The sequence below is a fragment of the Coturnix japonica genome, chromosome 6 (assembly GCF_054131305.1).
Source record: "Coturnix japonica strain WE chromosome 6, WE-NBRP24, whole genome shotgun sequence".
In the NCBI taxonomy this organism is placed as follows: domain Eukaryota; kingdom Metazoa; phylum Chordata; class Aves; order Galliformes; family Phasianidae; genus Coturnix; species Coturnix japonica.
Window position 1 is genome coordinate 32,030,614 of NC_140668.1, and position 13,246 is coordinate 32,043,859.

The following is a 13,246-nucleotide window of genomic DNA, read 5'->3' on the forward strand; positions in this document are numbered from 1 at the left end:
CCATTGAATAGGAAGGGAAGGAAACTGGGGAGCTGCATAAACAAAAAACGTAACAATGCTGTTTAGAGAGAGAGGAAACCAGCTTTGAAACGTATTATGAATGCAACCTGATCTCAGGGGCTGCAAGAGGAAGAAATCATTAGCACAGAAAAAAAAAGCAGCACTGGCACAATAGCCATGTGCAAATGTTAATAAGGATATGCGTATCACAAGGTGTGGGATAAGATTAGGAGGATGAATGTTAGTCATAAAATCCCTCAAGAGTGGGTTGTCCTGTTAAGGGAAAAAGCTAACTTATGGGGATTGCCTGTTTCTGTTAATCATACAGAGATATGTTTAGGAAAAGAAAATGGGAGGAAAGGCAGTGAAGGGTGATTTTGGAAAGCAGGCGTGATCTGTTGCATCAGCAGTGATTTTCTCTTTGTGGTTAGTGACTGCTATGAAGGTTGTGATCATATGTTGAAGTTCAGGAAGAACAGCAATACTAAGAAGTAATGAAAATGCAGTTTTAGATCTAGATACTTTATACAGTTTGTACAGTATGCGACAGGTCTTGTGGCTCAAGCCTGTGGCTGTCTGAATGTTTGACAATGCAGGCATACACGTAGGCAAATAAGACTTCTAAAAATACATTTCACAAATCATCCATTCCAGCTGCCGCAGTGAGAACAGTCCTTTTGTCCAGCAGCTCTGGACAACTGAAATCCCATTTCAGACAAATGAAATTCAGTTATTTGCTGCCTGACAGGAAAGCTGCTGACCTATGCTTTATACCCCTCAGTACATTGACCAACCATTGTGTCCAACTTGAGGCTTAAAATGAGAATTGGCCTCCTGCCCAGCAGCTCCGTAAACACTACCAAATGGCAAAAGAGCCCTATGGTTGGAGCTCACAGCCTGGAAAAACTTTTGCCCGTTACCTCCACAGGGCAAGTCTCACTTGGGAAACAGTGAACGTGGCTGACTGTGTGAGGCCACCTAAAAACAAAAAAGGGACAACCACCTTTTCTTGTCAAACAAATCAGAGATTCAGGTCACCTTAAAAAAGCCTAGGTTCCAGGACAGTAATACTGGTTATAGAAAATATGTATATATATATGTACACACACACACACATATATATATGTATATAACAATCTGTTATTTCTACAAGCACTGGTCAAACTCTGAAGTGAGTAGAGGCCATTGACTTCTATTGATGTTGGATATATCCCATGACCTTCTGGTTTATATATTTAGACTCCCCATAGTAATCTTCTACTGGTCTGATATCATCATCATTATTATAAGCAGAACTTGTCACTTGATTGACAGCAAATAACCTTTCCAAAAAATAGCCAACGAATAAGAATGTTTTGTAGGATCAACACATGATCATGACTGCCTGCAGTTCACTTTTGTTTACAGGCAGTGGAAGAATTCTGGATATTTTTAAGGTCACTGTCCCCAGCCCAGAGATGAAGAAGATGTGTTTGTTTTTAAGTTGCTGTTCTGCTTTAAAAACCGTCTTCCAGTTGTCCTGAAATGGAGAACTAGACTGAAATTCTTTGTCCATTGCAACAGGCTTGACGGGCACAGGAATGCAGCGCTCTCAACTACACACACAAAATTGTCATTGACATTTCACATTTTTGCTTCAGGAAGCCAACTGCTCAAGTGTATGTATAACTTTTTTTGAAGTCTGATGATTCAGATGTCTGGGATCTCATTTTGCTTGTTTTCTTGAAAACTTTCACAAAAAGGAGTCAGCTTGTAAAACCACAAGAATGTTCTTCTCAACCAGCTGTGGTAAAATAGTTTGCACGGCCATCTAAATACTGGAGAATTTTTTGTATTTAAAACGAATTTATTCTGCTGAGTAGCAAACAATTGTGAATTCATTATTAGCTATTAGCAGCTGGCTTAGATCTGTGCAAAGAATGCAGAAAACACAGAGGTGTTGAGGGACTGTTTATGAAGAACAAAGAACTGTTGTTGACATCTTTACATAACAGTAAACCTTAGACTTATAAAACAGATACGCTCTCAATATATGAATGAGAATTAGACTGATTTTTTTTTACCTTGAAATTAATATGGCACTCAAGTATATAACATTGTTAGATTGCGAGCAGGAGTGAAATGTAATTCTGTGTGATTGACAGTATTTACTAACAGAGTATTTAGAGTTGCTAACATAATTGAGTCTAAACACAATTTAAGAAAGACTAAAACAAAGTTTAGAATGAATTTTGAAGCAATATTTATAAACAGATATAGAAAAAATAGTATCTCTTCCACTAAATGTTCGAAATTAGAGGCTAGCTGCCAAAATATACTTTCCGTTTTTGACGCTGTGCAGCTGATTTCATTAAGGCATTGTATATGTTCCAGGTAATGCAATTCGACATCTTTAGAAAGTGTCTGATATTGGACATACAATTCTTATTTTTAAGTCCCTGTGAAATATTCATGAATGAATGATGAATCTTACATGATTTATTTTAAAATATTTCTATATAAACATACAAAATATGTATAAGTTTATAAATATTTATAGATCTTTAAAGTGGTCTGGAAAGAAGCCTAAATGGTATTATTAAAGAATTTGCATTGGGTAATTCTTGCAATAGAAGGGGCTGAAAGCTGTTGCATCATAATGTCTGTAAGATTACTGTTATAAAGGTAACTTAATTTCAGCTGCCTCAGTGGTACTGTTACTACCTTTCGCCTATACAGCTTATTTTGTGTTGTGGAAGGCTGCCAAATAAAAGAGTAATTTCATAATAGAGAACATGTAATTATGAAAGTAGGCTGAACAGAGGAATAACAGAAACTAGTAGGCTGGTATCTCATAGCTTAAACTTCGTTAAATTACTTGTTAACACACAGAAAAGTTTAGTAGGTAAAAACTGTTCTGATGCAGTCGTGCCAGTTGAATGAATTAGTCTTTTCTCTAGAGTTTTTTCACTAATTACAGAAATACCCAAAGGCCTGTGTGGGATTGTGCTGCAGGTAATCCATGTACAAGACAGCATTTCTCAGAACAATGAAACCTGAGACTATCAGAGCTTTCTTCTTAAACAGTTATTGCTAAACCCAAACAGAACCTCCTTTGGGCATCGTGTCCAAACCAATCCAGGCCCCCTGGTGACATCAGGAAGCACAAGATGCCTGTCAGTTAGTCTCTGTCTGTCTTGTGCTTGAGGCGATAGTCAGAGTTGACAGAGAAGAGTAGGACTTATTTGCAAAACCTTGGCATCCCAGTCTGGTCTGTATTCCTTGGAGCCCGTGCAGCCAGCAATACGTGCTCAGCTGAGCTCTGTTTTCTTCTGGCTCCAACAGGAAAGCTGGTGTAACTGACCTTAGTGGCTGGTTTCAGGTTCTTGGTTTGTTTTGTCAGCTTTCAGTACTTCCATACTTCTTCTGTAACCACAGCTAAGAGTATATTTGGTTTGCATTGCATTCATTGTGGTCTCCCACCTGGGTCTGGTTCTCCTCCATGAATTCAACACCAGGCTTGAGAAACTCACTCTGCTTATCGCTAAGATGAAGCATGTGGTTTTGCATCCAATGGTTTGTTGGTTTTTTAAACTTCTTTAGCCAAAAGGTTAAACAGCTGGCTATGTTATTAGATGCAAACATCATGCATTCCTTGTTTAGCTACACGTGTGCCTGATGTCTAAGGGCTACCAGAAGTGGTTTCTTTAGCACTCCACATAAGCTTAGATCCTTCACAATATTCTAAATGTACCATGACCTCTAAGTCAGATAGGTGCCCTGTATGTCTCAGTCGTCTTTCTAAAAGTGCTCTCTGCATCCCCATCTCAATTTCTACACCAAGAAGCATGTGCAAACCTCTCTCCTGTGGTTTGGTTCCAAATGTCTCAATTCATCTGTCATTAATTCTGATTGCGTATAGCTCTGTTGGAACTGAGACCCACAGTTCCCAGCTCTTTTGCGTGGCATCTAATCAATTTCAGTATTGTAAAAAGAGGATATAAAAAGCTACTGTCTATTTGACTGTGGGATCACAGTTGCTACTGGTCTAAGCTGCAAGAAACAAAATACCAGTCTCACAGGAATTGCACGTATGCACATAGGACAACTTAAACAAGCGTTACTTATGTGTCAGTACTAAGAACCATAGCTATATGGTAGCAACTGACAGCTGAGGTTTGAGGGCATCAAAGATTTCAGCTCTGTGAGTGCACTGCTAAATAACTCAAAAGAAACAGATAAATGGTACCCACCAGTGCCCTTTTTGTGAATTTCACACCAATGAAGCAAGACACTATAATCCAAGAAGATGTATTCAGGTCCTTTTAAGCCTTTAATTTCAAACTATCAGTTATTAGCAGATAAGTAGAAAAACAATATGTAGGCCAAGCAAATCTATATATCAGTTGTTTTCTGTTACTGGATTTTGCATGTTAGTTTTCTTTTGGAATTTTAAGAGTGAGACTGTGGAACTGATATTACAAAAATCTCTCAGAATTATACTTCGATACTGGTATTGACTATACGTACATCTCAAGGACCTTTGTAATTCATAAAGTCAGAAGATGAGAGGACAAAAATAGGACATTGAGAATGCTGCCTTTTCCTTTTCAGTGGAGTCATATTTGAGAGACTTAGCAGTTATTTAGCATAGCTTAAAATGAGAAGAAACAAGATTGTATTGCACAGTTATACAGAAATAAAAAAAATTAGTAGGGGAACATACTGAGAACTGATTGTAAACGTAGTGGCTTCTGCTTAATCCCCTCACAACAGAGTAAATATGTGCTGCCTCAGTATAAAATAAAGGTAACAGAATGATAAACCAGTCTTTTTTTATACTATACTAACATCAGCTGTAATCAGTTTTTAGGAGCTCAAAGGCAACCTTAAAACATAGCAAGAACTACATACATGCATGAACAGGTACATACAAAAATTTGCCTGTCTTTGTTACCACGGGCATGGTGAAAAATAAATGAATTATATGTTTGTATTTGTATTATATGTAGCCTTTAAATAGGGTCTGAGGAGGTGCTGCACCCTTCCAGCCACACAGCTGAACTGCCTCTACCTGTGCACCCAGGGCTGACCCAGTTTTTTCCCCAGGTGCTCAATCAGTGGTTCAGGCTCAACAGTTCCCATACACCCCCCAATCTGCTGAACATTTCTTCTGGGGAACAAATAATCTGTGTAGTTGTTGAGATTACATGATTTGCTATTTCCCAGAATAATTGTCCACGAACATGTGAACTTGTGTATGGGAAATCGGTAATCACAGCCTGAACCTCTGATTAATCAGCTGAGCCAAGTGTTGGGTCAGCTGTGGGAGCACAGGTGAGAGTAATTTAGCTGTGCTCCTGGAAGGGGTGGAGCTTGACTCCACCTCCTCTAGACCTCATTTAAGGGCTGACCACCACTAAGGCAGCATCTATTGGAGATTGTTCCCTGTTGGAGATTGCATCAGCACTTCCTAGTGAAGGCATATGTATTGGTGAGTTTTCCCTCATAAATAACCTTTTGAATATCTGTCACCATCTCTGTTACCTTCTTTGTGTCATTTCACTTTGCAGTTTTATTGACCGCTCTACTAACATGCAAACTCTTGACTATGTATGTGAGGTGACCCCAGTGATGGTTTCTGAAGTAGGATTTGCAGATCAGATGAATTTGTCCCTGAGGGGAGTTATGTTTTTCTCCTCTTGTGGAGCAAAAACATACTGACATACTTCAGAGTTGCTAATTTTGACCTTCTGATTGCAAGTTCCATACAACTAATGTTTTTCTTAGTCTAGGACTAGTGGTTTCCTGAGAAGATCAAACTCATAGTAGTTTGAGATGTTCCTTCATGGTTATGGTACATGCTGAATTGGTAAAACAGCACAGTACATAATAAGAACTTAGTTCCTTCTGTAGTGGTTTTATACCCTATGCTTTTTAGACTGTGTAATCATTTTTCTGAAAGTACTAAACAGAAATCTTTGTAAAGCTCATTTATCCAGCTGTGCTATGGGGTATGTGTAATTTTGGGATTTCTAGGCTTAAATATAGTTAGCAACAACAGAAGATATCTAAGGCCTCTCTGTCATGTATTTTGTTAATGGCTTTTAAAGATCATGGTGGCTCTTGCTATGTGAAACAATTATACATATTCTCATTAAAACTCCAAGACCTGCAGTTAGTTTGATTCCAGTATGTGTTTAATGCTGTTCTCATTTTGCATAAAATAAATGTAGGTATTTGTTTCAAGGCCAAAATATTTGAATTAAGAATTATGTTTATAAATATCCTTAAAATTCAATTCAGTAGGAATTAAAAAACCTCAAAATGCAAAGGCCTGGGCAGTTTTCCTTACCCAACATTGTATTGTAGTGTGAAAGATGAAGTGGAAAGTTGTATCTGTAAAGGAAGAGCCTGAAATTATTTGAATTATAGTTACTGGTGCACTCCATGTGACCATAGCCTTTTACAGACAAAAAATACAAACAAGTATTTCAAGCGGAATCTGCTTGAAGGAGCAAAATCATCATGAAATCAGTTCTTTAAAAGTCAGTCTACAGAACTGGGATTTTAAAGAGGAATACTGGCAAGATAATTGGGCTCCCCTGACATGTACAGGGAAAAAAAAAAAGCCTACTTGATGGGCAGGCATCTTCTAAAACAAGATCTGCGTTACCAGACAGCTCCCTCAAACTGAAAGAAGTTACAGGATGGGCTGGTTTCTTAAAATATTAGTCATTTTAAACAGCTTTTTAAACAAGATTCTCATTATGATTTCACTTGTGATAATTCATTAAATTGCAATGGTGATAAATCCTGAGAGATTGAGTTTATAAATGAATATCAAATGATTGTTTCTGGTGTTTTTTTAAGACCCTGCAATTTGTTTTGCGTGTAGCTGAACAATCATTAATCTTTGCTGACAGTCTGGTTTACATTACTAGAATATTTGCTGCTGTACACCAAATGGCATTGTCCAATTGGGCTTTATTTTTAGGCTGCTTTGTAGCAGATGCAGACTGGCACATCGCTGCTTCTATCACACACTGCTATCTAACACACAGTGATGTGTGTTACATTCCCAACAGGAGCCCCACTGAGAGGAGAGGAAGGAAACCAGTCACAGAAATGATAGCAGTGCAAAGCACAAGTCTCTGAAGTCTGCATTAGTGGGTCAGCTGCCAAGAAGTACTGCATGTGAATGGTCCTTTAAAGCTGTATTTGCCTCCCATTTGGGACTCTCCTGACAGTCTAAAAATCATATGTAGGGAATTTGCTAGAACTTTGATTTAATATGCATATAACCAAGATAATGAAACTTAAAGTCAGCTCCTATTTGATACTGCATTAATCCTCAGACATGTATATTCAGTGCAGCAATGGTGAACAATTAAGAGCACTAAGCATCTTTTAAAGAAATATTCTAAGAGCTTGTTTCTGCAGCTGTTAAGAGGAGCAATCCTTGTTTTGAACATAATGGAACAAAGATCAAACCCCCTCTGTCTGTAGAAAATCTGTTTTGCTAGCAACCTGAGTAATTTAAATAACCGCATTGAACTATTTCTGTTGTGAAAACTATTTTCTACCTGGCAAAACATAGCATTATTTCCAAGCAGGTCTTTAAGACCTTTCTATTGTATGCTATATGTGCAAAATAAGTACAATATGTTATGTGCGTATAATTACACATAATTGTAGTAATGTTATTAATGCTAATAAAATGTATAGTACCTATAACAATTACCTGAAATAGTAATAGTGATGAAAGCTAGTATAATTGCTCTCACATAAAAATGAAATTCCCATTGTTTTCAGTGGAACCATATTTTACTTAACTGATTGGCTCACATTATGGAAATGAGACAAAGATGCCTAAATCACAGGCCCGTAAGCAGGCTTCCCCAGTGATTTCTTCTGAGAACTTGGCTAGTGCTTTTACTGTGAATATAGACAAAAATATTTTCTATATATATATATATACACAAAATTTGTCTTGTTATTTTAGGCATTAAATTTAACTCACTATCCTTCTACATAAAAATAATCTGCTTGTTTGCATGCTTTCTGGATTAGTAGAATCATAGAATGGCTTGGATTAGAAGCAACCATAGGGCCCACCCAGCCCCAACCCCACCAGCTCAGGGTGACCAGGGCCCCATCCAGCCTGGCCTTGAGCACCTCCAGGGATGGGGCGTCCATGGCTCTGGGCAGACTCCCAGCTCCACTGCCCTCTGAGTATTTTTCCTACTACCTAGTTTCATTAGTGTGGTAGCACTGATACAGTTATGAAAGGTTAAGCTTCCTGGCCATTGCATCATTAGCAGAATTATAAGCGCACTTCCTCAATTTCTTTCCATTTTCATGCAGCGAGGTCCTTGATGCTGTGTTGAGCCAGCGACGAGGCTTGAGTAACAATCTTCTGTTGTTGAAATGTATATCTTTTAGGGAGAGGTCTTGTATTTTGGAATAGATCTTTTCTAAAAGAGGAAGGTTTCTGTATGGATACTAAACTAGTGTTCTTGTAAGAAGTTTAATCTTCTATAGCGTCATCTGCATTTGAAAATACCACTGCATGAGGCCTGATGTTACTGCCATTGAAGTCATTGGTGTCTCACCATTTTCAGTTACATTCCTGTCTTGGTGTTTATGGCAGAATGTTTATTGCCAATTGACTATGAAGTTTCTACCTTGATCATACACATACATTTGAAGTGATTTTTATACTTTGGAAATTCTTGGCCACCATGAAAAGCTCTGGATTTTACAGCGCTGTATATAACATAATAGTCCTTGTCTGTCACTTCTTTTGTTCACAAGAACACCTTTGCTTTCTCTACTACTTGGAATGGAAGATTATAAATCAGTTTCCCTCCTTGTTAAATCCATTGCTTGTAGACAAATTGTATCAAAGATAAATGTATTCCTGTGCTAAAGAATTGTGATTCTGGTAGCCAACAATTATTTTATGTAAATAAAAAATGAAATGTTGGCTCGAAAGCTTCAGCAAAACAATAGTTAACTGAAGAAGAGAATATTTTCTGTGCTAATAGAAGTGTCGCAGTCTGTAAATTCAGGGAAGATATCTTCTAAAAATAACTCTTAAAATAACTATGTGCCTCTCTCAAGTGTAGGACTCCATCTGGTCCAGTATCCATAATTGTATATAGAGTAGTGCTTCTGCTACTCTCAAAAGAAATACATAGTTGAGTAGTATGTGAATCTCAGTGGAGCTGAGATCCAAATGCGACAAAAATGAAATGCTCTCATCTTATAGAGTTTGATTAAAGCTTTAGGCGTAAGGCTTTTAAAATGACAAATGCTCAATGAAATAATATTATGTCTTTATACTCCAGAGCATTATTAATTTGAGGTTTCAGGACTTTAGGAAATGTTAATTAACTTGTTACCATTCATGTAAAGTGTTAGCATTGCAGTCATTTTGTGGGCTGGTAATTGAATCATGGAAAGAGTAAATTCTTCAGAAGAGTGAGATTGGCATCTTTTCCATGTGCATTCCCTAGTAGGTGAACGGAGACATTTCCTACTCATGTAGCATTTGTTTCAGCGGATCTTTCATTGGGTTAGCTCACAAGGATCTGACCCAGAAGTGTAAATGTTTCAGAAAACACTGAGCATTAAAGAACCCTATGTGAAATTATTGATTTTCTCATTATCTTTGGTAAAGAGAGAGGTCACACCGCTTCTATAGATAGCCATCAAAGAAGGTAACATTCATAATTTTATTCAAAATTATGAATTATCAAAATTTTACAACCTTGCTGAAAGAATTTAAAACAATGTATTAACCATTTTGGAATTACCTGTTAAATCCTTAGTACTGCATACATACACCCAATAACCAGTGCAGTATTGCCATCTGTTGGTAGCAAAGTTGCATAACTACTAAAAAGCCCTGAACGATTCCTGCCTCGTAGGCTTGTTGTAGATACCGTTTTCTTCCTCCGCGTGGCTGTTTGCCTCTCAGGACATTTGTTCCGTAGTGCTGCCCTGCTGAGGAGCTGGCTGGGTATGACGGGGCTGCAGCTGGCCCAGGCTGTTTCGTTCCTCTTCCACCTCTGGAGCTACACTCTGGGGTACAGGCAGTGAGAGCAGGCAGGTCTGCATCTGGAATGGCCAAGAATTCCACATGTACACCACAGCCCCTCCGAGGGGGAAAGAGAAATGTGACACGATAGCCATCAGTATGCTTCCTAAACATTCATATTCCAAAGTCTTGTATTTTGTCTAGCGAAGCAAAAGTCTTTACAAAGGCTGTATGAGAAGCACAATTACTGCAATGAACTACTGCACACAGTAGTGGATTCTTATGACCAAGTAATAAAACAGAAAGAGATGGCAGTGGGAGTTTTAAACAACGTGATCACCACGTGTGGTCAAGAAAGAATTCTGAAAAAACAAGCCATGGAGCAAAAATAAAAATAAAATGGCAGAGTGGAAAAAACCAAACATGGATATAATGGAGACATTGAGCTTACAATACGTGGAAGTTTTCCATGCATGTACTACTTGTGGCACAAAGGAAATGTGCAACTGCTGGTCTCTGTTCTGTGTAGGAGCTGTATTACCTCTGCCCTTGCCAGTGTCCTCCTCTGCCACAAATACTGGCACTCCTCTGTCCCTCAGTGTTTAACTGATTAACATAGTGAAGTCAGAACAATTGCTTCCTGTTTATCCTTAGCATGAAATTTGCTTTTTCTGTGCCAAACCCAAAGCAGATTCTGTATCTGATTGTCATAGTCATAAGATTACCTCACCCTGACTACCTTCCCAGGGCACTTTAAGCTCACAGGAGTACTTGAAAATGTAGGTAGAGATGATCAGTTCATTTGTTTTGGAATTAACACACTGACGCAGTCAGGTCTGACCCATGCCTTTTTCTGCTCCAATCTCACCTTGTGTTTCTTTGCTGATGTTGGTGAGCACTGTTCCATCTAATTCACAGCAGTGAGTATGGGATCAGGTTTACTCCACTACTACTGACAAAGCCTGATGGCTGTGGAGCGCTCTACAAGTCTGGCCCATTTTTCCTATTTGGAACTTGGGATTTGATTTCAAAATCCAGATTAAGAAAAATCTACTTTATCTGTTACTGCTCAAATATTGTTTCCTTATTAGAAAACAAAGGCAGGATTCAAGGCTGCAGTTTTGTTTGCATTCATGTAATAGATTGAGTTAGTACAATGGATTTAATTGGGGATGGAATTATATATGAAAAATTCCTAGCATGCCGGAAATTTTCAATTAAGGAAATTAGCCACTTGGTTCCTTCTGATAAATTAATGATAGAGATTATCTATTAAACATGCCGCTTAACCTTTCTGGCATAACTGCTGGAGGCAGAAGTATTTGGGCTCTACACATTCATTTAGTAATATTAATTTCTATGCAGCTGTCTTCCAGAATGGAACTTTCACTTGTCTTTCTTAATAAGTAGGTCATTGTGCAGCTGTTGTTAATGGAGGCTGGCATTTGTAAAATGGTAAATCCACCATTGTACCCTATAGGTCAGATAATGGATTTCCATCAATTACAGAATATCCTTTACTAAAATATCCTTTCTTAGCCCCAAAGGGTGTCATCCTTCGCTATGATAGCCTTTGGCCTTTTTGGAATGAGAACATGTTTCAGACAGATACTTTGCAAGAGCTGAAGCATCACTGTGTTCACACCATCTTCCATTAGTCTAAGGTTCTCTCTTTGTTCTAAATGATGGCTTCCATCTAGTTGACTTAGAATTAATCTTTAATTGGTAGGACAGTTGTAGGTAGCAGCTGTCAAAGAAACAGCTGTCTCAACTTCTGAACCTCCCAGGTCCAAATCCTCCTCCTGCTGCCTACAATTGATCTTTTCAGTGTAGACAAGGCCTTGCTGTCCCTATAGTGGTCAGCTGTCACACAGCTTACGGAGTGACAAGCAACACTTGCAACAGCTACAAACCCTATCCTGTGGTCTTTAGACATTAAAATTAGGACCTTGACCTGGCTATCTTTTTCGTGTGTCATAAAATTTGCATAGTGTGCTGCAGGAATCATTTGAACTCTAGAACTTCCTGAGGAGTGTGCACCCTGTAGCCCAGAGATAGAAGGCAGGAAGTAAGGAAGTGCTGGCTGCAAAGGACACACAAGAAAAGAAAATACAAATGTTGAAAGTTTAGGTTGATTAGAGGAGTGAAAACAACATTTTGAAATCTTTATAGTATTGTGTAAGAAAGCAAATGGAACTTGCAGCATGTGAACAGCATGCACTGTAGTAATGGGTAACAAAATAAGCGTTTTAGAAGGTTGAATTAGTAGCAAGAGTGTGATGTTATTGCCTGTATTGTGAACCAGAGTTAATATGTTACTGATTACCTGCACTCATACATTCTTGCATGTGTAAAATTAAGTATGAGGAGAATGGTTGTAGATTTGGGATGTGAAGTGACCATTGGATTTAGGTCAGATGAACCTGAAGATGGATGAGTGCAGCCTCTTAAAATGCAAAAAAACAGAAACAAACAAAAAAACGCTGAAAACTTAAAATGTTCAAGATTTCTCATGCTGAAGGAAAAGTCTTTTGGATTGTTAAACAGCTGTTTTAAGATTAAAAACAAAAACCCAAACCCCAGAAACAAGCAAACGTGCTCTGATTGAGGGAAGGACCAGTTTATTGTCACAGTGACCGAAGTACACATTTGATAACGTAATTAAGGATCAGTCTGGAGTATTTTTTTGAGTGAGGAACAAGACGTTGGTTCTATTGCTGCAGGCTTGGGCTGTGATTGTAGCAATCTGTGCCAAGTTCACGCTCAGTGACTCTGATTTCGGCTCCGCTCCACAAAGGGGCTTTATGTACTTAGAATATGACTTCACCGGGATTTATCCACCTAAGCCCCAGGAGCATAATCTCCAGTTTGACATACGCCTTTGTACGCCCGTGTGCTGCCACAGAACCAGCAGCCGCCGCCCGCCCCAACCTGCCCTCGGGAGAGCCCTTATGTAACGGCCGGGGCGAGGCGCAGCACCGACATGTCTGAATGCGGCCCGAGATGCTGCTCAGCTGCTCGCGGATTTCGACTCCTCGATGCCAGCCGGGGCTCGGAGCGCTACGGCTGCCCCAAGGCCGGCTGTCCTGAGCCGGGCTGCAGAGCACACACAGCGCCCCGGGCTGCTCTCAGCCGGGCAGCGCCGCGCGGACAGCTTGAATCCAGGCCGGGCTGGTTAAAAAAGAACCGCCGAGCTCAGCGGAACCCCACGAGGCCGCTCCG